Here is a 27,717-nt window from a genome sequence, read left to right as displayed (position 1 = left end):
TCAGCATATAATGTATAGGACCAACAAAGTTAGCAGAAAGCAGTTTGTTTTTTTCTAAATGACAGGACGTGTCCATCCAGCTTTTTTAAAGTTTCAAGAAGCAGTCACAGTGTAAGTATGCACAGACCCTTCTTTATCTGTTTACCCACAGGAACAGAATGGTTTGGGTTGGAAGGGACCTTAAAGATCATCTAGTTCTAACTCCCCTGCCATGGGCAGATACTAAGATACTATATCTAGTTCTAACCCCCCTGCCATGGGCAGATACACCTTCCACTAAGAGCAGGTTGCTCAAAGCCCCACCCAGCCTGGTCTTGAACAACTCCAGCACCCCATCCAGCCTGGTCTTGAACACCTTCAGCAACAGGGCATCCACAATTCCTCTGGGCAACCCGTTCCAGTGTCTCACCATCCACACAGTAAAGAATTTCTTCCATAAATCAACTCTAAAATTCCACTCTTTAAGTTGAAAACCGTTACCCCTCATCCTATCGCTCCACTCCCTGATAAAGAGTCCCTCCCCATGTTTCCTATAGCATCCCCTTTAGTTACTGGAAGGCTGCTATAAGGTCTCCTGGAATCTGCTCTTCTCCAGGCTGAACAACCCCAACTCTCTCAGCCTGTCCTCACATCAGAGGTGCTCCAGCCCTCTGAGCATCTTGCATCACTGCAACTCTTCGAGTGCGACTATACAGCCAATTCCTTATCCACTGAATGGTCCATCAATCAAATCAGTGTCTCTCCAATTAGAGACAATGATGCCATGCAGGACAGTGTCAAATGCTTTGCACAAGCCCAGGCAGATGATGTCTCTTCCCTTATCCACCAACACTGTAACCATCTATGCATCTAGTTATTGCACAGCGACTTATGCTTGATACAGTAATAAGAAGTCCAGGTTAGAGATGCTCCATGTACCACTGTATCATTTGTTCAAGAGCAATGGTGGTCGCACAAAAAGTAATTTTCAGTTTGATTTTTTAAAATGTTTAATTAGCCACAAGAGGGAGCTACATACTCCCAGGAATGTATATAGAACATCAACATCTCCTAAATAAGATGCTTATATAATGGCTGTGTAGTTCAAAGAAAGTGCATTTCCCAGTTCACACTAAACTTAGTACAATGAAAAGTTTAATAAAAATCAGGCTTAATTTGCCATATGGTTTGGTGCTTCAACAAGAGCAAGGAAGAACGAACAAGACAATTGTTTGACATCTCCTCTGGCAAGACTGCTATTCTGAACACTGTCATAAACCCAGCACTGTTCATATGAAAATTTCCTAGCTTACAATGTATTTACACAATGATGTTTTCCCAATTTACCGGCTGAGAAAAAACATGGCCAGATTATTTCTGCTGGCATGTTTACTTTGGGATGTCATTTTTACATTTCTAAAATACATAAATGACTTTTCTGCAGTTACTACTACCTGAAGCCCAGACAGAAACACTTATTTCTGTAATTTGTTCACAGCTTTAGGAACTTCAGTGCAGGTTCTAATATTGAAAATGTCTGCACCATATGGCAGTGGCTTTGTGTTGCATATAAAGACTCTAATTCTTCGGAAATGGTCCAGTTAAAGTAGCGCAGACCCAAGCACCCTCCCACTAAGAACACAGATAAAGCAGGTGTGCTTCATCTGGCCTCCCAGTTTCTATTTATTTCATTTTCCCTTGTTCTCACCTCACAATTCAGAAGGTCCTTGACATTGCATGAGTAGGTGGCATAGACAGAATAGATGCCAGCTGAGCATCCCACAATAATATAGACTCTTGAAGGCTATTTCCTCACCAGGGACCCCAAGGGCAGTATTAGATGTAGACTTAGACATTACTCACTTCCCCACACCCGATAACACTTTCCCATGTCAAGGGCAGATTGGAGAAAAAAATATATTGAAAACTGAAGTGATCCATGCTAGCCTTGTCAGGACCACATATCTAGCACCCAAGACAAACCAGTATTTTTTATTTTTATTTCCCCCCGCCAAAAGGCAGAGACTGTATGATTCTGCTCAACTAAAAGACACTTTCAAGAAAATAGAATGTTACTTAGCTGACAGGATCTGTTTTTTCCTGAACCATGGCCAGAACATATTTACCAAGTGCTATTTTTCAGCTGACATTATGTATCCCTTCCAGCTAAACTCATTTCAGCAATGTGATCCCCCTGTTGTTATGGGTTTATCGCAAAAGTAAATCAGAATGTTCTCAAGAGAAGAAAAACAGAAGTACAAAAAACCACACTACCCCTAGAGAGAGACTTTAAAGTCCTGCAACCCCAGCAAATCTGTCCTTAACAGCACCATCCTAGTTTACCAGTTTCATCCTTTAAGAAGTGTCTGCTCAACCACTTTCATAGCTTCTTAGTGCTTGATACCATGTGAATTAGAGATGCATCACAATAGTTTCACTTTTTACCCTCAGACAGGAATATTTGTTTCATATCCCAGTAACTTCCATTTCAGAATGCTACACTCTCTCAAGTGCTTTATATTTTGTGGGCTTTTGATTGTTTTTGATGTTTCTCCCCTCCTCTAGTCTCCTAGGAAGGAAATTTATCCATGGCATATTTAGAGGTGAACTATTTTTCCCTTTAATCACTCTTCAATGGTTTAGGCCCATTGTTTAGACATCATATAAATATTTAAACAGACACATCCTGTACCGGCTGTACTCATACCTTGAATGTGCAAAATTTTATACCAGCTGTCAGAGACATAACATGGGAAGAAAAAAAAATAATCAGGAGTTGAAATTAGTTATGAAATTGAAAAATTATACATCAATATTCTAAGAGGGGTTTTTTTTAGCATCTTAACTATGAGCTTTGTCACGGAAAACATTTCAGCAGTGTCAAATTTAGGAACAACATTGTGAGAATAAAAGCATGTAGTTTTAGCATATTTTTGATCCATGTTTGCAAGACTAATTGAGAGCTGCAAATGGTACAAAAGTTCCTTGCCTGAAGCAATCCCAAAAAAGCTGCATGAATACTCTTGTCAGGTACCATATTCAGAACTTTACATACATGAAGGAAATAGAACTCATATTGCTTGAAATGCAGACGGTATATTTAAGCGTATTGTTGGAGTGCTTCCTGTAGTAGTTACTATACCAGCTATTACTTCCTTACACCAGTGCAAATACAATGTTTTAGTAAATATAATAAAAACAACTCTAAAATTTGCCACAGTTAATCAATTTCATAAACAAATATTTCAACAAAATATCTTAGTGTATGAAAATGACACAATATATTAAACCCTAGTATGGTGGCTTCACCACCAGTGCTCATTTTGGGGGTCTTTTTTAGAATAATCAACAATCAGTTGCAGCACTGGAGCCTGCAGGGTTCAGCTACCATTGCACCAAACCTGAGGATGTAAGCAACATAAATAGCTAACAGTGAGCATTTGCTCACAGGGAGAAGTAATTCAATGAAAACATCAAGTTGTGCATTATCTTTTGTAGCAGGTAATACTTCAGCTTCCTTTTAATTTATAAAAAGCAAGAAGATTCATTACAAATAATTTTCATTTCCATTTTCCTAAGTAATAGTGGGTTTCATATATATATCTGCAACTTCTGGATTCAGTACACGGCAATTTCCTCCTAGTGAGAGCACAGGAGCTATAAACACAGTTTTTTGTCATCTCAGAGCAAAACGATATAGAAGAATTCCTTGTCCCAGAAGGGCTGGAGATTTCACTGGCTGATTTGGCCTTTTAGTAGCCATTTAATCACCATATTTTAATTACTGCTTAAACTACTCACTTGCAACAAACCCTGTTAGTTGAAGGAATTTGAGGACCACTGTCTTTTGAGTGACAGCCAGATGGAGCAGCTCAAAAGCTATGGTTAGTTGTTAGGAGAAATCTGACTGATTGACAATATTAAATGAAGAACTTAAAAGATGCTGTTAAAAATATAACTAAAAAGGCAGAAGTGCAGAGCCAACATTACAACATTTAATGGTTTCTAATTGCAGAAATTCAGGACATAGGGCAGAATACATAATGTGCAATTACCACACATGTGGCTAAATCTACAAGAAGTGGGAGAATAGAGAACAGAGTCAATTTACAGTACCTTTTTCCAGCTAATTCACAGTAGTATCTATTCCGAATATGATCAAAGTCTTAATTTATTACTCAAGGCCACTTTTGCAGCATCCAAGAAAGCATAAGGCACTCTGACCCAGCACTAGATGGGAAGCAACACAGCAGCATCTCAGCTGCGCTGTGCCCAGGCGAAAGCAATCTGCTGATAAGGTCTAGAGAAGGCTGCCCTGGGTTGTCTGGGGAATATCAACAAGCCTAGTTGCTTCCTCTCCCCGCAGCTACAAATACTGCCCATGGGACTTAGCTACAAAGGTTATCTTTAGATCCATGCATGCAGCAAAGAAAGAAATCAAGATCTGGATTAAGTGGGAACTTCCAGCTGGTAGAGTAACTGGAAGTGCAGAATGAGACACTGAAGTTGCAGAGCCAACCTGAGGAACTCAATAGGAGCAGTAAAGTGAGAAATATGGAGCTGGTGAGAATGATTAACCCAAAACCTCTCTTGGAAATTAAGAATCGGTTTAATTTGAAGAAATTTATTGGAAGATTTTTTATTTTCCTTTAACTAGTAACCTGCTGAATCTTGACTTTCAAAAATATTTGAAAGATAATTGAAGATACTAAAAAAGAAATACCATCATGAAGGGCATTTTTTAAAATTTGGTTCCATTACACGAAGTCAATGTAATACTTCTGGATACTTCAAGAACCTGTTTAGCACCCAATTCCCATTTGTAGCAAACAACCCACAGATCTAATTATAGATTTTTCTCAGTCACTAGTTCCCTAGGAAACAAATCCATGGCTCATGTCTTGTGCATGGAAGGTCACAGTAGGAAGATAAATATTTTTCTGTGTATAGCAACTTATCTAGAGGTCACAGGTCTGCATCTCAGCAGATGTTGGCACTTCTGTCAAGGACAGTTGGCAGCTATATTTGACAGCTATCTCACATATTTAAAAATTTAAACATTTTAATCTGATGAAATGCTTAATATTTCTATTAGTAACAATGCCCTATGATGTTTTATGCTGTAAACAAAGGATTTTAATTTTCACTCTCTAAACTCATTTCAGATTTTAACAACGGGTGCACCTCACTCTATCTTAAATGATTAACCATCAGAGGTCAACTTAAACAGCTGTAAGTAGCTACAACTTACTAGAAATAATAGGCAGAAATTTAACTCAAAGTCACGAACGGTAAATATAATTTGTGTTTTCTGACATTGGCCCTTAAAGTTAACAATGTCATGACCAATCAGATCAACAATTTTACCTACATGCATGTAATTGCAACAGCCTTAGGAAGAAAAGGTGTAATTATTGTTACTCCTGATTTAATTCTAACTCATTGCTGAAAAAATAGACAAATATAAACTCAGATACATGCAAATAAATAATTTGAAGAAGGGTGAGTTAGAATGAATTCAAGGGTGGCAGAGGGAAGCTTTGTCAGATTTGTCCTCCTCATCTATAACACAAAAACACTATTCAGATCTATCCTGACCCACCTACAATGACAGCTTAAAAGGTATGCAATTAGGCAACAATCCTACTCACACTTAACATAATATTCAGCCTGACTTAAGATCAAATAAAGGATTTAGGCTAATTCAGAGTGCCTTTAATCTGTGGGAAGTGAGAAGGAAGCCTACATTGTCAGCACGGCTCAAGTAACGTGCAGCAACTCATGACGACTGACCCCCCAAGCCCTACCCCAGGTCTTGTTCCATTTGTCCCCATGGAAAGGCAACCATCCAAATCCAAGCCCACAACTAATACCACAAACTGGACTGTTTCCCTCCCTAGATCATTGGATCAGCACATGAATGGATGCAAAAATACAAAAATTCTTAGAACTGTTTTTGGCTCCCTACATCATTCTCTTAAATTGACATTCTTTTCAAGGAATCATGGAATCACCCATGTGTTTTGTGGGTTTTTTTTAATTCCCTCCATCTTTCTTCCTTTGTTCCATCTTTTGCAGATGCTACACATTTCATACATTGCCTTCGTTTCTGTAGCTCCAATGGACGGAACTCTAGTTAGCTAGAGGTGAAAAGGAACCCATGTAGTTGAAATTACTACCCCTAGAAAGCTTTTAAAATCTCTTTAATACCTAGTCTCAAATTGTTATATCTGCTGAGTGAGGCGTTACCCAGCTTATTGCACAGAGTGCCACAGACATGATCACCCAGCCAGGGAACACTTAAGGAATCTGAAATTGCCGCACACTTCACTTTCACTCAAAAGCCAGAAAGTGCAAGATTTCACAACAGCGCAGCAATTACCTCACTCACCAAGGCTCGGGCAGCCCCAGGAAACATTGTCTCTGCTTTTCTGAGAACTTCACCCCTTCATGCTCTCTTGTGTTTTTCCAAAGGACATACTCTTTTTCTTTAGTTGTTGATTTCCAGATGGGGCTGATAAGCATTTTAGTACCACAATTCCTTGATTAGCCTATTTCTAGTAGGAGAAGCATTACTTGAAAGTGGGTTGTTCCAGCAATTCCATAAGTGTCTTTCCCTCACCTAACAAAGCTTCAGATTCCAAGGTTATCCAGATTCAGGTTTCTGAAATAATTTGGTTTTATCAGTGACTGGTGTCACCAACAAAGGATGGTGAAACATGCCTTCAGTCTTCTATAAATAATTTGCTCTTTTTCTCTTCTTCCTTCTTTTCACCCATTTTCCCCAAAGATAAAGGTTCAAAATCCACATTATTATCCATATTATCACCTTACAGGAAAAGCTACCACTAACTTGGATTCACGTCCCCCTTTAATGAGGTCAGCTTTTAAACTTACTGAATGCTTGACTCTTGCTAGACTGAGAAACACAATGTAACAAAGTACAGGTTCCAATGCGCAAACATCTTAATAGAGTTGCAATTAGTGACAGAGTTACATTAGTCTCTTAAAAAGCTTTGAGATGACTATATAATTGTGATACAGTTTTCTATGTATATCACTTTGTAGAATCATGCTGGGGAATTATGGAATCAATCAAGATGAAATTAGCTGAAAAGAATACATAACTCCCAAACTAGTCATTGTCAAAATGCAGAACTTAAAACTTGGATTTAAACTTCTAAAAGCTGGAAGATCTCTACTTCAATAATATATATAATACACTGTTGTCCAGCATGTCAGTTATTGTCTTCCAGGTATATTATTACTGTCTTCAACAAGTCAGAATTAAAAGTTATCTAAATTTAATACTCATTCACTGTCCTACAAAGCTGTAGACTTATATTTTCAGTTAATAGCGATACCTGAAACAGCCTTCCAAGATAAGAACTGTATTTGACAAACTTGGACTAAGAGAAAATCTTAAACTTAGTAAAAGAGTATGTATCAGGTTCTGTAATAATTTTAAATAATATTAACAAGAAACAAAAAAGGAAGCCAGAAAGGCCACACAAGCCTGGGAATCAGAATCCCGGAAAAACCTACTGTATCTATGTAACCTGTAACTATGTAACAGCTCTGCACAAATTACTTTCTCAAATCTTTTAAGATTGAAACAAAAATGCTAGTAACATTGAATGAGATTGAAAAAAACTACAGCTCTGAAATTATAGTGAAAAATAAGCATTATTTATAAGCCTGTGCTCTTGTATAGCTGAGTTCAATATCCCAATCAAATATTTCAGTGCTGAACTTTCTAATGCCCGGCTGAGAATTTTGAGCAAACACAGGACACAAAACCATTTGTGTATGTACAAAGTGTACAGTACACACTATTCAGTTTCATCAAACATCTCTTAAGTAATTTTCCCAATGGTTAGAAAATACGTGTTTTAACGATCAGGCATAACAGGAGCAATTTTTGCTGCATTAACATACAAGAAAACAGTAAGTCCTAAGCCTGCTAAAGGAATATCAAAATTCAAAAACCAAACACGCATGAGCACTCTTTACGGTTATTTTCTCACCTCTCTTTTCCCTAATCTACTCTGCATTACTGCAGTACATTTTGAAGTTAGTTTCAGCAAACAGTTTCAATTTGACATTACAGGACACACTGCGACCGTCCTCAGCTCCGAGTCTATCAGAGTCAATAGAGAATCTCCCGTAACCTGTTTATTCATGCCCTCGTTGCCCAGGCTGTGTTTGGAGATCTAACACAAAGACAACGTGGCAGTAGTGAGTGTTAATGTTATTCTCAAAAGAAAGTTATAACTACACCTTGACAAATTAGACTGCTTCTAATTTGAAACAAAAGTGGTCTATCATATCTGATAGAATTAACAACTTTTTAAAAACCTCAAAATAGGTAGTTTAACAAAATACTACATTAAGCTACTATACTAGTACAAAAACTATTCATACTAACATTGACAAGAGATGTATAGCTTTAAAAACCGTAAATGAAGTATCTACAGGGCTGACTTTTGCTTGGTTTGTGTAAAACAAATTATCAGTTCATAAAGTAGAATCATTAGTTGAGTAGGTAGAAAAATTGAAGGGTGAGTCTCTTGATGCTAACATTTTCACTGGACATTTTGCCATTTATTCTGTAGCAGCCTTATTACTACCTAATGGCTTTCAATACAAGTATGCTGGATCTCAGGATACAACATACTAAACATACAGTAACTCCAGGTGTTTATAGGGCCCCAGAAAATGGTATGTCTGTTCATTCCAAGGTACTTGGCAAAATTACAGGTGGTCCTTGGAGTGTACTTTTAAAACCTACTGTTAAGTTTCTAAAAACTCACAAATGGGCCAAGTGTATCACAAATTGCTGGTAGCTATGATGAAACCAATATGGTTCTTTTACCAGTGCCCACCAACAGCTCACTTTATATCCATGTATACACTGTAAAAAGGTCTTCACCTGTTTGTAGCTTGTTATATTTTTAGCTTGCTGCCACAAAATCATACACAAAAAATATGCTCATGTTTACTTCCACCACGAGGCCTCAGTCTGTCTGATTCTGAACTTGAAAAACTCTTTAATTCAATTTCACAGTAACACCAATTAACGAAACTTAATTTACGCAGAAAATAGTCGTGCTAGGTTTCTATGATAATTCAAATTTTATAATTTCCTTCCTAGAAAAAGTAGAAGCTGAGACATAAAATTTAACTACACATAACATCTGCACTTTCTGACTTAACAAGCCAAAAGGTGTCTTCATTCCAGGTGACTGTGTCTTTGTTTCAGTTTTTTTTTCTTACTGACATAGATGTTTATATAAATATGTACACATAGACATATGCATGTGTGTACAAAAACAGCCATATTAATATACAGTTGCAAGTATGCACATGCAAACATTAATGTGCTTTCAGAAGTTTCACTTCAGTCAGCAACAGAAATAACAGACACCTGAAGGTTTGCAGGGAAGAAGTCAAACACACGTTTGGCACTGGCAGTTACTGACACGAGTCACTACTTCAGTTCATTGCATTAAACCAAAGTGCACATCAGAACTTGTGATACCACTGGAACAGATGCTTTACTAGACCAGGAAAGCACAAAGCAATAACAATGTACACTTCAGGTTACCACAGCTTTTGCAATGTGGAGAAAGGCCAAATTTGTAACAGGGGCAATTGATTATATTTTTTAATTTCGTGAGATCTATTACAATGTCAGAACTAACCAAGTATTATCTTAAGCATTCCAATTGGCATTTTCTCTACCGGCAAACAAATATTAACCTGATTTAATCTAATTACTCATTTAGAAAAAGAACTCCAAACATTTCCTACAAAAATAATCTAAAAAGTTGCAGTGATTTCAAGCATATTGGGAAGAATTGCACAACTGAGTGCTTTAAGCTCTAACAAATGATTTTAAGATGATAAAGAAGATGTATTGATATGTCTCAGAATAAATAATAAGTTATCCACAGAAGCAAACAGAGAATGTTATCTTTGCTGAGTGATTAATCAACGTTGTATTTAAACTTCTATCTGATCTCTTTAATTAAGAAGCTTTATGTAAGAATTCAGCCAAAACAGTATCTTCTTGACCACAAGCAATAAATGCCTTTAAATCAGATGACACAGATTCTTTAAAATATTTTCCCAAGTTCCTTGATAAATAAAGATCTCTCCCTCTACTTCCACTATGTAAAAAAATAAAGCTACTAAATAAGAGTATGAAGTTATAATTCTCACAATCAGCATTGCCTACTTTTGCAAAAGACTCCAACGACAAAAAAATTATATCTAAAACTCAGGATTTAGTAAAAGCTTGAGTAAAGCTTCCTTTCCTTAAAGATTACACATGGTAACATTTGGATGCTTTAACCAATAATTATTAGAGATGGGCTTAAACTGTAAATGGTCTGTCTAAATATGAAACATTCCCAAAGTTTAAGATGGCCTTTACAGAAAGCTCGAGATTGAACCCAGTAATATACTACCTGTATTATCTTCAGAAAGTACCTCTCTAAGCTACCTAACAGGTGTTACTGTTATCATGTACAACACCATTAAAATAAAGAAAAAAAAACCAGCTTCAATAACATTTTTCTTGGCCACTTATCTCTATTTTTATCCCATATACAACTGAGCTTTTCAATTTTCTATGAAATGTAATCCATCAATACATTGCTCATGTCTTTTCATAGCAAATATACCTTCAAAAAAACCAATATTTCATGACATCTAAGCCTGAAGGGAAAAAGTATTCAATATAATAACCCATTAATGTAACAGGCTCCCTTCACCAGCTATTAAGAATTAAAATCTTAGCATTCAAGAATCCATATAATAAAAAGAACAGAAATCCTGATCCTGAACTTGAACAAAATTTACTTTTTAGAGGAGAGAACTGGAGGGTAAATACACACAAGGTCCTATAATAAAAGGTTTGACTTGTCAAATGGTTGTCTGAAGCCAAGAAATAATTGTAGGCAATAGAAATAGATTTAATTTTTTTTTTTTTAAGGCAACAGTAATTTTATAAACTTTCTAGTTAGTATCAGCCTGTGAATTTATCACTTATCAAGCCATAAATTTTAATTACAGTTATTATACTAATAAACATAACTTTATTTTCCAAAAGAAACAAACAAACAAAACACTTTGAGGCTTTCTAATCCACTTGTGACTAAATGGAAGATTTCTTCTCTACCTGTAGCAGCATTATCTTTTCTAACTCTGAAAAGTTAGATGATTTCCAGTCACATACAGTTGCTTATCATAACATTGTTCAATGTCAAAAAATACAATTTACAGCTAATGGTAAGATTTTCTGAAAGTTTAAGCTGTTAAATTATTAAACTACTACATATATAAGTTTGGTGGATAATGGCAATGCATTCTATATCTTGCAGAATGTAAATGTAGCTATTAGCGTGGAAAAAAAATCAGTTCAACACTTTAGTTGAGATGGAATGAAAAAAAGAATAGAGAAACGCATTCAAGAAGCAATAGGCTTCACACTGAATAAACCAGAGCTGAAAAAAAAAAAAAACCCAAACCAAAAATGTGGAATATTTATATAAACTATTCTAAATGTTAGCAAGAAATTCACTCCCTTGTAGCAACAAGGTCTTGGCTCTAGATGAGCTTAGGAGTCAAGGAGGTTCTGTTGCATCCACCAGAACAAGGCAAAGCAATTTTAATCCTGTTTTAAAAAAAGCCATTCAAACCTGTTTAGTATGGGCAAATCTAATATATCCTGGCCCTGCTACTCTGAGAGAGACATCAGGATCCAACACAGAAAGGTACATTGAGCTGTGCTCTGGTAACATGTGGCAAAATGGGGCCTCGGAGACAGATTCACACCAGGAGTTATATGGAAGCTGGAGTAGCTTTTGAGTGGCTCTGACCTGCACATGTGGCTTTCTGCTGTCATCAGAAAGGCAATGCTGATGTTACAGTCTGGAAGATGGTCTGCTCTTGGTAAACTGGGGTTTTGGTGGTTCCCTTAATACAGTGATATCAGAGTTTTATCCTATGATGTTACAAGATTGAATACCTGTTTGTTAAGCAATGGAATTAAAATAGAAATCAAATAGACACATAGGTCTCCAGTGCCATTTTAAACTACCAAAATATAAGTAACTAATCACCTGTACTGTGGAGAGAGAAGATTCAGTTCTATTGTGCAATTACTGGAAGTAGCCACAACTATTCTAGACCTTGATTTTAAACTTGTTCAAAACACAGCTAATACTGAAGCTAATACTGATTTACAGTCATACAGTCATAACAAGGCACTGGCTCACTGTTAATAGAGAGCAAAGAGAACACAACTAAAAAGAAACCATAATTTAGTTTCACAGCTGTTTCCACTTCATACCAACCATTTCTTACTAACTGACATCATTAAGTGATAATCTATAAGCACCTATGGCCATATTTAACTTCAATTACATAGGCCTAGATACCTAGTTTTTATAGAAACGTATTCAACTTGCTGTTAACAAATAGCACAATCTGTGCAGATCATTACTCTAGTTACCTGATTTAGAAATAACGAAAAGGGGCAACCACTATTTTTTATGCACTTAATTACTATCTGCCTCTGTTTAACTGCAGTTATAGAATAACTAAAGGATCTAACAGTAGTAAATATGTAGCTTGTGACCTATAATAGTGCACTTGTTTTAATCTTACCGTATATTGATACAGTAACATTCATATTGCACTTTCCGGCAAAAAGGACTGGATTTATCTAGAACATTATTGAGTCTCATATCAAAACATAACTAAAATATTTGGAAATCGTCTGAATAATACACTGATACATATAATGATGAAGGCACAAGAGCGCATTCATCTTCACAAAGAATTCAGGAATATACTTAAATATATGTGTTTTTCTCTTCTAATTTAAGAGAAATGCAGATCTGAAACTGTAGGGATAAGTAATGAGGCAAACCAAAACTTTAGATTAATGAAGTAAGTTTGCTTCCCCAGGATCAGACTGTTGTTTAATTTTTACTGAAAATTAGGGCTGCAGGCATATGATCACAACTCTCAAATAAACATAAAAAATGATTTGATGGTATTAGTAACTATTTTTTGGAAATTAGTCAACAACATCATGGAGAGTTAGAAAAATAATTTAACAAAGTCTAATTTTTTAATAATGAAAATCACCTTAATATGTCTGTTTCTATGGCCACGCTTATTGTGTCTGGAATACAGAAAGATATTAAAGCAGTCCCAGGATTACCAGCTAATATGAAGAGCTGAGATGGTTTTGAAATTGATATTTAGAAAGAACAGTCGAGTCATTTCAAATACAAATCATTCATTTCAATTTCAGCCAAAGAAATCAATAGGCAAGAAGACAGATCTCGTCATTTAGGTCCACTCCCTAGATCTATCATTTGGCATACCTTAGAAATTTTCAGTTGACAACACAGTATATCAGCCTTAAACTAAATTTACAGAGCAGTACGACAATTTAAACATGATGCTACATTCAACATTTTAAGTCTACAACCCCCGCAATCTATACAGTCCACAAGTCAGAGGAATGATCTGTCGTTCGATTGCACTGTTGTCTTTTTACAGTTTTGATATTTCACCCAAAACAAAGGAACCATAAGCATTTTATAGGACAGCATGTCTGTCTACCATACACTAACAAAACCATTGCTAGTGTACAATGGTATTTAGTGGATGTCAGACATATTCTGTACACTTCAATTCCATTACCTACCACAGCACTATATTTTACTGAAATCTAGATATTACAGTTTTCTCACTCATAGCACACAGCCTCTCCTTGCCTCTTACTTCCTTCAATGATAGGAAATACATACATCTATAAATATTAGAAAGCGGAGTTGTTAGATTTCGCCCCTCTCCAGTGCTTTGTAAAGGAAGAAGTAGAACTGAAGCCTTAAATCACCAAAATAAAAAGCCCAACATCAAACAACCCTAACCTCCAGGGACAGCTTCTTCATGGTGAACACATTAGGACAATTTTACCTGAAAACAGCATATATGTCAGCCCAGCATCCCAGGTAAGGATGAATAGCAGTAAGGAACCAAGTTAAATTACAGTGAGCCCTTTGAAAGAGAAGACAGCACTTTTAAGTAACACTAAAGACAAGGAACTTTTTTCTGAGCAACTCTAGGAACTACACAATATTCAGGAGCATCCAGAACATCTCCAAAGGCTTTTGGTGGCCTACTGTAGGAGCTGTACCCGTGCAAGGCAGAGTGGCTCCCATTGACCACTGTATTTTTCTACCTATTTCAATAATCAGACATTATAATAATTCCTTTTACATTACAGGAGAGCTGGAGGTGCCCAAATGCTCATAAATGTCAGAAGAAATAACTGTTTAACTCCACTTTCCAAGTGTGGATTACACACTGTCATGCTGAAGGAAATGAGGCACCTAAATTCCCCTGAAAACGTGGGCCTTAGTAACTTATATCTCACTGCTTTCAGAAATAGCTTTTTATTTCTAACATTGCCTACCTGCTTTTGAAATGCAGAATGACTCTATAAATAATAAAGCAATATTTGAATACAAGTAATGAGTCACACATTCCTCACCCTTTCTCTCTACTTTCCAGATACGTTTGCATGACAAATTGTATTTAAAAGAACCAAAGCTGAAACTTGAGATGGTTTCTGGGAATACACAACTGCAAAGGAAATGCTTGTGCAGCCATACTGAGATCTTTTTACAGTATTATCTTCACAAAGAGCAATAAAAACAACATGCAATTCAAGGATAAACCACGCACAGCAAATTACACGAGGATGGTCGTGGGTCAGCACCAGGATACCCCTGCCTTTATATTCTGTCTGTAATGATAACCAATACCATCCTATGCCAGCATCAGAGCCCAAACCATCAGCTGCAATTGCAACTATACCCTTTCCTTTTGGCCTCTACTTCTTGTGACAATGTGTAGAGTACTACAACGCTAGATAAAAAGAATTCTATTTTTTCTTTCAATCCACCACCTGGTAGTCAATGGAAGTTTCTTAGTTCTTCAGTAGGAATAAGGGTGGATAATTGTTCCCTGTATTTCCTCCACGAAACCAACCATTTCTAGAGCACCGTCATATCCATCCTTAGTGGTTTCTCTTCCAACATTACAAGCCCTCTTCTATTTAAACTCTTGATTTCTTATCTCCAATTACCTCTGTTGCCCTTCTCCGAAGCTTGTCTAAGTCTAGTGCATTCTTTTTAATATGGCACAACAAGAACACAATATTCAATTTTCTATTCGACACCTGCAACACTATAATTTTTTCATTACTTCTGACCCTCTTGAATTGTTTTGGATGATCTCGAAACTGCCACTTCACTGTCTCCTTTTTCAGATAATTGTTTACCTTGTTAAACATCACAGATCACTGTATAGACCCTTGAAAATATACATTGGTAAAACCTTCCCTATGAAAATCTATTTCCACAGTGATGTTTCAATCTTTTTCAGGCAAAACAAGTCATTCCCTCTTAGTAGAGAAATCCAAACATGGTTTATTGATCAGATTTATCTACACCTTTGACTCCTCCATAGATCTTAATACGTTTATGAGATACGACTTGCCTTCAAAAGAGCTGTGTTGACTATTGATTTCATGGTCATCCAAAAGTTTATCTGTTCCAGTAACTGTTACAGCTTGCCTTTAATGGATTCACCTAGTGTGGGAGTGGGATTCAATGGGCTGCACTTCCTAATGCATTTCAAGCCTTTGTAGGGTCCTTTGTGAAAAGAAGCGGCATTATATGACACCCACATTCCACTGCAAGTGAACTCAACGCTTGTAACTAGCTACATGCCACAGTTAGGAGCTCAGCAATTCCCTGTTTGAGCTCTCTTCAAGTTTAGTCCTTGTTACTTTATAATATTAATTTTTCTGGCTTGTTCTATACCCATTTCTTTTGACACTTCATTTTGAGATGCTCCTTTAGACTCCTGTCCCCTCCCCTTCCTTCCTTGAGAATACCTGCAGCATGACACAGCCTCCCTTGCAGGAAACACGCTAGTTTCTGAAATACTTGAAAAACTTCTACTAGTAGTTTATAGTTTACAGGACTTCTACTTTTTAAGGGAGGTTGGGGAATTTGAAGAACCCTCTTACAGTCTTTCTGAACCTCCGATGGAAGTAAAAGCATTTAACTGTTTACCAGCTATTTGATTGTCACACAAATTTACAAAACCCAAAATCTCCTAGCAGTGAATTCATGACTGAAATCAATGGCTGATCCTGCTACTAAATTACTTGCGATGAGATAATTTTCCCAGCTCTTCAACACAATAATTTCTTACTTTGAAAGCTACTGCATAAGGGTCCACATGGTTCATTACACAAGCAGCAGGGAGCCCCTCCTTGAGAGAATGAAGGACAAAAAAAATGGCAAACCTAGCTGTGTTTCGCCTCTAGTCCTTGATTTTAAAAGTTGATAGGAAAATTTCAGTCTAATTCTAAAAATATAATTAACTCTGACAGTCTAATGAGAATTTTAGAAAATTGTTCTTTTGAAAAGTGTATGAAGATAAAAAAAAAATATTTTCTTCTTGCCTCTGCTGTAAGTAAATATTGCACTAGAATGCACTGTACTTGTCTTCATCTGATATAAATTATATCTATATATATGAGTACACATAAATTATGATCAGTGAACATGTGCTTGATTTGTTCCCAGAATTAAAAGGCTGTTCAGGATGGGAAAGTTCTCACCACAACAAAATATGGTCAAAGCTTATTTTTTTGTAAACGAGAACTGGAGGACACATTCAAGAGCTCACAAGTTCAGAGCTAATAACTACATCTGTATCTTTTTCTCTGAAGAGTTGGAAATTACCAATCTTTGTGGAATCTTGAAAAAAAAAGTTATAATCAATTTTCTGCTACTTACAAAGAGTGTCCTTCATCAGTCACCCCCTAAAGGAAACAATATGCCTGATTTTTGAGATTTCTCATTAACAGATAATTACACTTTTTTCCAAAGCATTATTGACTGTATCATGATTGTGTTCATTTTTTATTTTTTTTTTAAAGGAGATAATTTATTAAATAATAATTATGCTAAAATTCTTACAAGAAATTAATAAAATTCAGTAATGGTACTATAAGACTTCTGTAAGAAAAAAAATTAATCCACATATAACAGATTCTATTAATTCAAATTAATTTTCATGTTCCAGTGACCCTTAGCAAATTCAGATTAGAAAGCCCAACAGCACAGTAATAATGGATGAAACTGATATATTATTTTTTCCTATTTACACAATTTCAGCATGCTGTGTCTTGTTCATTAATTTTTATTGGCAATAAAAATCATATAGATACTTATATTTGTTCCCTTAAATAATTAGTGAGTTCCCCATTGAAGACACTGCTTTTTGAATATGCCTGATTTAGCCATTATTCTAACCCTACAAGGAACAATAGCTCAGTAACAGTTAAGGGCTTGGTTGTCAAGTAGAAAAGAACGTGTTGAGGAAAGGCTGTTATGCCAAATACCTGCTTTTTTACTCTGGTCTCTTAAAAAAACCCCAGCATTAAGCGATTATGTTGCCTGATCCATTTTAAGCCTATTGGCTAGTTTTAAAAAAAAATAAAATCCAAGACACAAAGTTCCTAAAAGTTCCATGAAAACTATAGCCATGTAGAGTGAAAAGACCTACTAACACCTGCAGAAACAGAAAGGGTTTTTGCACAGAAAGTAGAAAATAACACCAGTGGTGCTGAGGGCACTGTGGAATGACTTAGGGTCATTGTGCTTGAGGTGTTATCACACATAGGAGTGATAAAGTTCTGTAAGAAACTAATATTTGCAGGAAACCAGCCTTCATCATTTCAATAGCTCATGAAAATGCTTGTAATATATTGTAATTTATCAGGTTTGAACATGAATTTCTGTAACTCAAGTTATAGCCACACTCAGCTACATCCACACTTCCTCTTTTTGTTATTTTATTTTGCAATTATAATAAGTAAAAAATATCTTAAGGCACATGCTATTGGATTATAGGGATCACTACTACTTTCAATTTCTGGACTTCTTTGTTGTACAGATTTCTATTATCAAAATCCATTCTCATCTCCAACAAGTACAGTTGAATATGTAAGCTTAATAGTTTCATCCATGCGTTGCAGAAATGAAAAACTTCTGAAGCAGTGCAAAAATACCGATATCGAAAAAAAGAGAAAAATTTGAACCTTGATGAAAATTCTATTTTCCAAATCTACTTAAATAATTTACCCTATAAACATAGTGAAATAAAGTATAACCTGATATGTACATGATCAGCTTAGTTCATGCTTCCCTTAAAGGGTCCTTTTTTTCACCCTGCAATCTTCCAAGATGGTTGGCCTGATCAAAAATCCTTTCCCACCTTTCATAGGAGAATTTCTGTTAGCTTTGATTTGCTTAACATTAGGCATTATTGTACAGTGATACAGAAAAAGTCTTTAGTATGTGCTTAACAAACAGATTGCTACTCCATGGAAGTGCTGAGCAATGAAGACAAGCTTATAAAGATTCTTACATCTCAGCTTACACCACAAGTCAAGCTAAATAAAAATCACTAAAATAATGTTCTTGCAAAATTGTGCAAATATTTTAACAGTCATTTCAATTCCTAGATAGAATTTGAATAAATATTTATTCCATATTATTCACCTGTTCTTCAGAAATATGAGACAGAGAGTAGCATGGCAGGAAAATAAGATTTGGAAGAACAACAATACCACTGATACTTGTTGATGTAAGAGCAGATGAAATTGGGAGACTTTCCAACAGAAGCAATATGTTCTACAGCAGCATCTCGTAGATGAAAATGGGAGAAAAAGCACATACAAAGAAGTAGTCAGCATGGATTCAGCAAGGGGAAGTCACTCCTGACCGACTTGATAAACTTCCACAAAGAAATGACTGGCCTGGTAAATGAGAGGAGGCAGCAGATATTACCTACCTGGACTTCAGTAAGGCCTTTGACACTGTATCCCATAAGATCCTCATAGAGAAGCTGTTGATGTACAGAATGGATGAGCAATGCAGTAGATTGAAAACTGGCTGAACAGATGGACCAATAGGTTGGTGATTAGTGGCACAAAATCTAGTAGGAGGCCAGTAATTAGCAGCGCAATATAGAGCCCAATAATGGGTCCACTCCTGTTTAACATCTACATTATTTGTTTGGATGATGAGGCAGAAGGTAGCCTCAGCAAGTTTACTGATGACACAGAACTGGTAGAAGTGGCTGATACACCAGAGGGCCATACTGCCAGAGGGACTTCGACAGGCTGAAGAAATGGGGTCCATGGAACCTCATGAATTTCAACAAAGGGAACTATAAATTCCTTCAGATACACTTCAGGAATATAAATACCTGAAGGGAAGGAGCAAAGACCACCAAATCAGGCTGTTTTCAGTGGTGTCCAGCGATGGGATAAGAGTCAATGAACACAAACTGAAACACAAAAGGTTCTGTCTGAACATCAGAAAATCCTTTTTTTAGTGTGAAGGAGCACTGGAACAGGGTGCCTAGAGATGTGCAGTCTCCCACCCTAGAGATACTGAAAAGCCATCTGGACACAGTCTTGGGCAACTGACTCTAGGTGGCCCTGCTTGAACAGTGCATTTGGACAAAATGACCTCCAGAGATCCCTTCCAACCTCAATCCTTCTGCCTTATAGACTACAAATGACTTAGTCCTCTTCTGCATTTCACAAACAGGGTTGCAAACTAAGTGTTAAAGGTGATTAACCAGAAAAGTTAAAAGAAGAACGTTGCCTTTAGAGGACAGCTGGAAAACAGCAACAGATGTTTTGGAAAGCAGAAGACAAAACTTTTATTGAATTAAAACATAGCTGCTATTATAGACATCAATATCACACCCGTTTACCTACCCTATTTGATCTGTTACTAGACATCACTCAAAAATGCAAGACAAAAAATTCAAGAGTCATCATCTATGTACAATAAAACCAAGAGACAACCAAAAAGAGTTAAAAATTAGTAATCATTGAAGACATCGAGCAGTTAAGTCAGAAGGAAAAAAATAACTATTTTTCCCCTGAGTGACAGCGATTTACTCTACCTTACAGATGAGCCATATATAATGCATATCAGTTTTCCCTCTGGAAATACTTTGCCAACCATCTTTTCTTAATACCACTTTAACAAGCCACAGCTAGTAATATCAAATTTGTTGCCAGTCCAGCCCACAAAATGCATTTATTAAAGTTTTTCATTACTGTAAGTACCAAGGTTGACAGTATGACAGTATTTAGTTTGCAAATTGGCAGGGATAATTTATTTTTCTTCCTAAAACGTCATTCATTTGGATATTGCTTTACATTACACTATACACTTCCTAACAACTGAGTTTGCATAATAGGAAACCAAAGGAATAATTTGGAATGAAAATTTGGAAAATGATTAGATAGAGAGGGTTCAGTATTCAGATAACAAACAGATCACATCCGAAGCAGCTTGAATAAACAGCTATCAAATAAATATCTTAATTGATTTAAAGGAAGCTCTATGGTCATGTTCTCCCCACTAATTTTTCTATTCAGCAGATCTCATCTTCTTGCCAGTAATATATTAACACAACACACTGCCAGCTAATGCTGGGTAAGTCTGTTGCATTTGTCATCGTATTTAAAAGAAAGTATTTCTGTAAGTAGATTCGTAGGAAGAAATTTTACAGATTACAGGTACCCAACAAACAGAAATCCTGGATCCAAATATCCTATTTTACCATTATGAGATTCCAGAATTAGGCCATAGATCTTGTTAAGAGTGCACAGATCAAGGTTTTGCTCAAAATTTTACATTCAATAAGAAAATAGCTTTTTCAAGCTGGACAGACAGTGGTTATTTCAAACAGCTTAATTATACCAAGAAAAAGAAGAACCAAAGTGGATAACAAAAAACTTTTCATTAGCCAACTCAGGTTATAGAATCATCTTGGAAGATTGTGAAGAAGAAAGTTAACAAAAAATGAGCAAAGTTTCATGAAAACCACAGAGGATCAAGTCAGGAAATGGCAATTTAATAATTATTATTCTGCATCCTTAGATGGGGCTTTGAGGCTGCTGCTGTCAATGGCACTCTCCATTCAAAGTATGGTCAGTAAAACATGGTACAGAATCAGACCCTACACGTGATTCTTAAAACATGAGCCTGGAGGTTTATTTGGGTCGAGGAAGCTGGAACAGGCCTGGAGTTTTGGGGAGATGATTCTTCTTGGGGTTGTTTTTGCAAAGATGACTACAATTAACCATTTAAGAAAAAAAAAAAATACGGAAAGGTGTCTAACATCAGGCATCACTAAATTAAATTACTGTTGCACATAAAAATAATAAACAAACTTGAGTCTAAAATTCAATTAGTGTGTCAATATAAAATGAGTTGCCAGGATTTTATTTCATCTTAGTTACTTTACATAAGTAATTTGGTAATTTACTGGCAGTGACAGGTTTTTTTTCCCCTGCTACTTTCATCTACAACACAGTTTAAGATATCAACTTCTGATACCAAAGTTAACACAAACAATGTGACAAGTAAACTGTAGTATACTTTGCTGAAAAGCTTCAGAGTATAAAATCTTTTCTGTTTGGTCCTCTTAAGGTCATTAGCATGATTTATTATGAAGCAGGAAATTAGTTACTGGATATTTCAATATTGGGCAGAAAATTTAATTCTATCGTTGCCATAGAACTGCTCTATCTCCAACAAACTTGTAACCATAGTAACTAGATTAGGAAGTATTCCTCAAATGTTTTAAAATTCTTTTATTCTTATTAACACCACCAAACACTGAAAAATAATGGTAAATTCTTATTATTTTCCAGTTTTCCAAGCTGTCTGCTGCTCAAGTGTGATTCTTCTGAAAGATTTTAAGTAAACAGAAGTATTTTAACAAGGCTTTCCATTAAAATTGTGTTAGCTTAAAGAAAACAAATGTAGTCTGCTGAAATTGTTTATGTGACTATCAATATTCTTTTAAAAAGGGAAATTTGAAGAGAGACCTTTCAGAAAAAGAGATAAATTTGAAGTGCTGTTTTCACTTAATGGTTTGTTAGGACATCAAATACATATCCTTTAATGAAAATTAATATGCTGTAGTTTAATAATTCATGTACTTGCATCTAAAGCCCTTTAATTTAATGGAGTGCTGTTCATTTCATTACATTCATTGCTGAGGTAGGTTGGTATTTTTCCATGAAGGTCAGAAATATGCCATTCCTTCATGCAAGCCATGAATTTGATCAGATGTTCAACTCTGACATCTCCAGCGGTCCATTCAGGTCCAACTCAGTGGGGTATCACACATTTTCAAGAACACTAGAATAGCAGGAAACCTCTAGGTGTCTGTTCTTTCAGCATGAGAAGCAGCTGTATTATGCAATCGTAAGTGTATATTTATCAAACTTTGTATTCCCTCCTCAGTACTTCCGTTGGAAATTAATTCCTCTTCTCTGGGGACTAGAAACTTTTCTTCTAATCTTCCACCAAAATTTATATCCATTAGTTATTACTGATTCTGATTATTACGTTGGTGTATTCCTTTCACTGAAATCATTACACTCACTCTGGATTTACAGAAAACACTGTGCTAGGCTGAACAAATTGAGCTCATATATATTTCTGCCCAATCTCATTGTACCATACCGTAACTTGATTTTTCCCTAATCCTAACCTTTTTTCTTGCCGGATTAGAAAAAACTGTATTTATTAACACTGTTTTTATTGCATAAGTGCTACTCATCAATAATACACACACACCCTTTCTCTGCATCTTTTTACCACTCTTAGTTTGCTGCTTGTTTATATAACCTCATCTGTGGATGTGTCTCTGCTTGTTTATATAACCTCATCTGTGGATGAGGTTTCCTATACAGAAAGACAGATACACATCTGCATACTTTAGCTGAGTGCTCTCCTTATATGCCATCAGTCTTTGATTCTTTGTAACTGAATAATTCCATCCACTCTCAGAAAAAAGGTCCTCACCCAGCAATGTTTCCCAGGTGCCAATCATTCCAACATCTCCCTGACGGCACCACTTTTTCAGCTGTCGCTGAAATTTCTTGCCTTCTGGACAAGTCAAAATTCTTGCCGATAACCACCTCCTCTTTTCTGAGCATACTCTTTGGAACAGCCTGGTCATTACATCTGATGTGGTGATGATTTGAAAACAAGTAAATCGATACTAAAAAATAATTTTTAAAAATCCACTGGATTTTTCCTGTAGACCTCAGACCCACTTCTGGTTCCACAGTAAAAAGTATAAAAATACATTTTTAGTAACTGACATGAAGATGCGAACCAAGAACTGAGATTCAAACCTTAAGCAACTGAAAAGTTGGTAAGGAGTCACACAGACCTCTCTCTCTCTCTCGGTGTTAGAAAGGCTTTTAGGTACAGGTCCTCTGTTCTGCACATTATTCTGTTCTCTGTCAGTGCACGCTATTGTCTTCCAGACTTGGACACCCATCCTAGTTAAGTCCTTTCCCTCCTCCTTGTCTCTTTAGGCTCTCTCTCCCCACTCACTCATTTTCTGCCTAATTTGCCAGTACAGCAAATGCACTTCATAGTTCAGCTTTTATTTTCCTGTTGTTCTTGTTCTGTTGTCTTTCTCACGTTCCTGTGTAATCTACACTCCTCTCTAGATTGTCTTCAGAGGTTGGTGGATCATGATCATTTCTCCTGAGACTTCTATCACCTTCTCTTCAAACATTTCCCTCAAGTTTGGCATTTTTTCCAGCTGCATCTTTAGCACTTAAGGCTGTTCTTCTGTGAAGCATATAATTTATCATATATAAATAGCCTCAATCAGATAGCCACTCAAAAATAATAAGCTTCCAGCAGCTTTTCCATCCAGTTATCTTCAGTTTCTTCCCCTCTTCAGGTTTATTTCTACTGCTGCATTAATAGACAAGTTGTGTTTTCTCTTTGACTTAAATTCACAGCTCAGAGGAGGAAAAAAGAACACCCCCTCATAGATCTTAAAGATTTATATCCTGATTGCTAGCCTGCACCACTTTTTATCTTAAGCTTTTGTTTAGGTGAGTCCTGACGTCTGTCATTTGGCAGCTAACTGTCCATCAGCCAAGAACAGAGGCAGGGAGTACATATGCACTATCTGATGCAAAGTATCTGAACAAACACCCCCTCTTCTTCCAAAAGGACAAAACAACTAAGAAAAAACAACTAAAAAAAGTCTCTTACTGGCAAAAAATAAGGTTTTGGTTATTTTTTTTTCATTCAGTACTAGCTTCCTATAAAGTTTACTGTGTACTTCTGTCTCCCGGACTTTACTGAGCTTAGAAAGTCCTGCCAATTTTTACCAGGCAACTCATGGCTTTCAGATCTTAAGCACAAACAAATTTAAAACTTGTTCTTATGAAGGACAATTCCTTTAAATTAAATAATAGAACCATGAATTCATCATATGCCCATCAATAAAATCCATAGCAAATCCTTTCAGCCTATATTAATACACTCACTTTACGTATGTCCATCTTCTAATGTCTGGAAGAAGAGCTGGAACTTGTTGACGATCTCCACAACTACCTTCCTGCACTTTGAACTCTGCATTAGTGTAAGGATTAAACTTCAAAAAGTACCATCATGCAGTTATCACCATAGTTAAAGTGTGCCTGGAGATTATCATCAAATAGATGCAGAGAACCACCACTTTTAAGTTAGTCTTAGAAAACTTTTCCTTAGAATACCATGGAAACCTATCCTCATTAACCTATCCTCATAATTACAAGATAATCCTGCATCCCACTGTTTTGTACTTCATTTGATGTGATGTGGACAAATAAACCGGAAAAGTAACATATGGAGAGAGACTAAAAATTGAGTATCATATCCCTGTGCTATATCAGCAAGAGCTAAACAAAACACATCAATAACAGTCAACAGTTGTAGCCTGGGCCATCTGGTCACAATGGCCCATATTACCAAGACTGTATTAAAATATTTTAATCTCACTGTTTTTCCCCAGGAATGAAAGATAATAAGCAAAATCTTAAATTCTGCTAAAAGGTGAGATTCTTCTACCTACAAGCACAGCACGTCTATGATAGATATTTAATTAAGAGATACCCTAAAGAAGGGTGTGCAAATGGCAAGGCAATAATCTAATTCCTACATGGGTATGCTGGAAAGCCAGTAACAGCACAGAGAACAGCCTCTAAACGTGTATTCCCTTGTTACACTAAATACTAATTTGAATTTTTGTAATGAATTAAAAAAAAAACAGCCTCTAAACGTGTATTCCCTTGTTACACAAATACTAATTTGAATTTTTGTAATAAATTAAAAAAACCCAATTTTTTCACTTGTCCAGTGCAATATCTACTTCCTGATTTATATCACCAAACCTTAATGAATAAAGTCCTCTAAAATCCCCATGTTTTTTTTGTTGTTTTTGCTTTTGTTTTATAATTGTGAAATAGAATGTAACTATTTGTTCTCCCCTTGCTCTTCTGTTTTTGCACATCTGCCCAGCTCCCAAGTGCATGCCCAGCTCAACTGTTGGTGGCTGCTGCAATCACTTCCAACCAACCTTGTGCATTTCCAGGCAACACGGTGTGGGTTGGAAAGAAGAGACAGTCAGGACGTACGAATAAACATATGCATAACATAACATGCAAGCTATCCACTCTCTGTACGTTTTCTCTCTTCCCCAAAACAATATAGAAACCACGGCTAAAGAACAGAACTGCAATGTCCCTTCACAGTGATTACGGCAGACCAGAGACAACAAAGTTTAAGTTCAAGAGAAATTCATACACATCAGAAGCTCTAATTCTCCAGTTCATGTAGTGCCCTGTTGAGGGTTCTGAAGATAAGACCCAAAATAATGTGGAAGAGGAATTAAATGTTTCTTGCACCTTACAGAAGTGGATACCTAAATAAATTTTTGCAAATTCATGAAGTTACGTACAGTTCACAATAAACATCTAAAATTAAGAGATAGATAGTCAGCCTTCTCTACAGTTTGTGCATGATCTGAAACAAGTACATGAATTGGGTGTCTAAGGTTCCCTGGAGTAGTGCAGACTATTTCTATTTATGAAGAGTTCACAGCATGTCTTATAAAGATCTATGATATGTCAAAAAGACCTAAAATCATTGCTTTTATTTTCAGCATTGACTCCTACTGAATTTTTTAGTTAGGGAACAATAGAATCTCTTCCCCGCCCATCAGTATGTCTGAGGCTCCAAACGTTTTTATTTATGCTTTGTTAAGTATCAATTTGCAAATTACTGCATATATGTAGAATATTTATTCCATTATTTTAAATTAGTCTAAAATTTTTGTCTCACTTGACACATACACACTGTATGTGTATTGCCAGTCTACCTGCAATGGACTATAGCCAAAATACTCTTGTCTAGATTCTAAAATTAGAAATATAATGAAAAAAATATTTAAAGACTTTTTAAATTGATGACAGCTCGAAGTATTTCAAGATTCTGATTATTTGCAGTTCCTATAATTGAAACACTAGTTGAAGATAGGTGTTTTAGGGCCTCTGAAAAACAAACTGCCAGATGCTTTTACACATCCGTGTTTGTACATCATCCAATGCACTTAACTTGTGATCCCTGACTAGCATTTCAGGAACAATAACAAACTAAGGTGGCAAGATGCTAGGAAAACATTTAATACAATAGGACCTGAATCATCTCGTTCTCCTTAAAGAACCTCAGTTACCAGGACTAGCATTTTAATCTCTGAATAAAAGTACTTAATGAAGGCAGATCGAGAGAGCAACTCAGACTACCTCAGATCTGTAAGTTCCGTGTTCACGAACAGTAGGTGTGGAAGGGGGTAGGGAGATTTAAAACAATAACAACAAAAAAAGAAAGACTATAAATCTGTGTTTAAGTAACCTTTGTGATTACCTCACTACTTTAAAATTGCATAACAGAAGTCTTAAAAATTAGTTAGTTATCACTAACATATTAAGAGCAATATTTAGTTCAGATATTGATCTAAAACACTGAAATGTAAAGGGAAAAGTTCAAAAATGGCTTTACAAAGTTTAGGATACATTTAAAAAATACTTCAGATAGAAAAACTTATGGAAATTTATGAGATCAGTATAAATTATTGATAGAGAAAGGGAAGAAAATGAAATCTTCATAGATTATTCTTTCTTTTTACTGATAGGAAAACAACCTCTCCTAATTATTAGAGTAACTGATTAGGTGCCAGCTAGCTAAATTACACATTGATTGTAGAGTAAAATTCTGCCCTCGAGCTGTGCATTTAGCTCTAGAAGTCATATTGGTGGAAATTAAGAATAGACTTGTCATGGTTTGGGTGGCACTGGCCACTGAGATGAATAACAGGTGTATAGGTCATCATGTCTTTAACACACCTACTAAAATCGGAGCGATGCATAGGGGTCCCTGTTTCAAAACTGCCAGCATGCAAAATATATTCATGTAATTACAACTTCTCATGCCTAAATGGCCATTTGAGCAATTATTAGTATTTTAGTTTTAATCATTTTGTATATACAAGCTGTATATCTGAAATTCTGGAAAAGCAGCTGTTAAAACTCTCGTTTATTTGGTTGCCTGCAGACACTAGAAAAACTTTCCATTTCTTTGCCAGACCTTTAAAAACAACAGAAAATAAAACTGGAAACACCTGCAAAGACTTATTTAGCAATTAACTAAAAAATGAACAAAAGATGTTTTTATATGC

General features: G+C 36.0%; 1 protein-coding gene across 1 annotated transcript in view; it reads right to left on the bottom strand.

The window, feature by feature from the left end:
• The window catches only part of CDH13 (cadherin 13), a 465,789-nt gene that overhangs the window by 247,644 nt on the left and 190,428 nt on the right, over positions 1–27,717 (bottom strand). The window lies entirely within an intron of this gene.

Source organism: Calidris pugnax, unplaced genomic scaffold (assembly GCF_001431845.1).
Source record: "Calidris pugnax isolate Ruff unplaced genomic scaffold, ASM143184v1 scaffold28, whole genome shotgun sequence".
NCBI lineage: Eukaryota > Metazoa > Chordata > Aves > Charadriiformes > Scolopacidae > Calidris > Calidris pugnax.
Note: the sequence above shows the minus strand (reverse complement) of the source record. Positions and strands in the feature narration are given on the sequence as shown.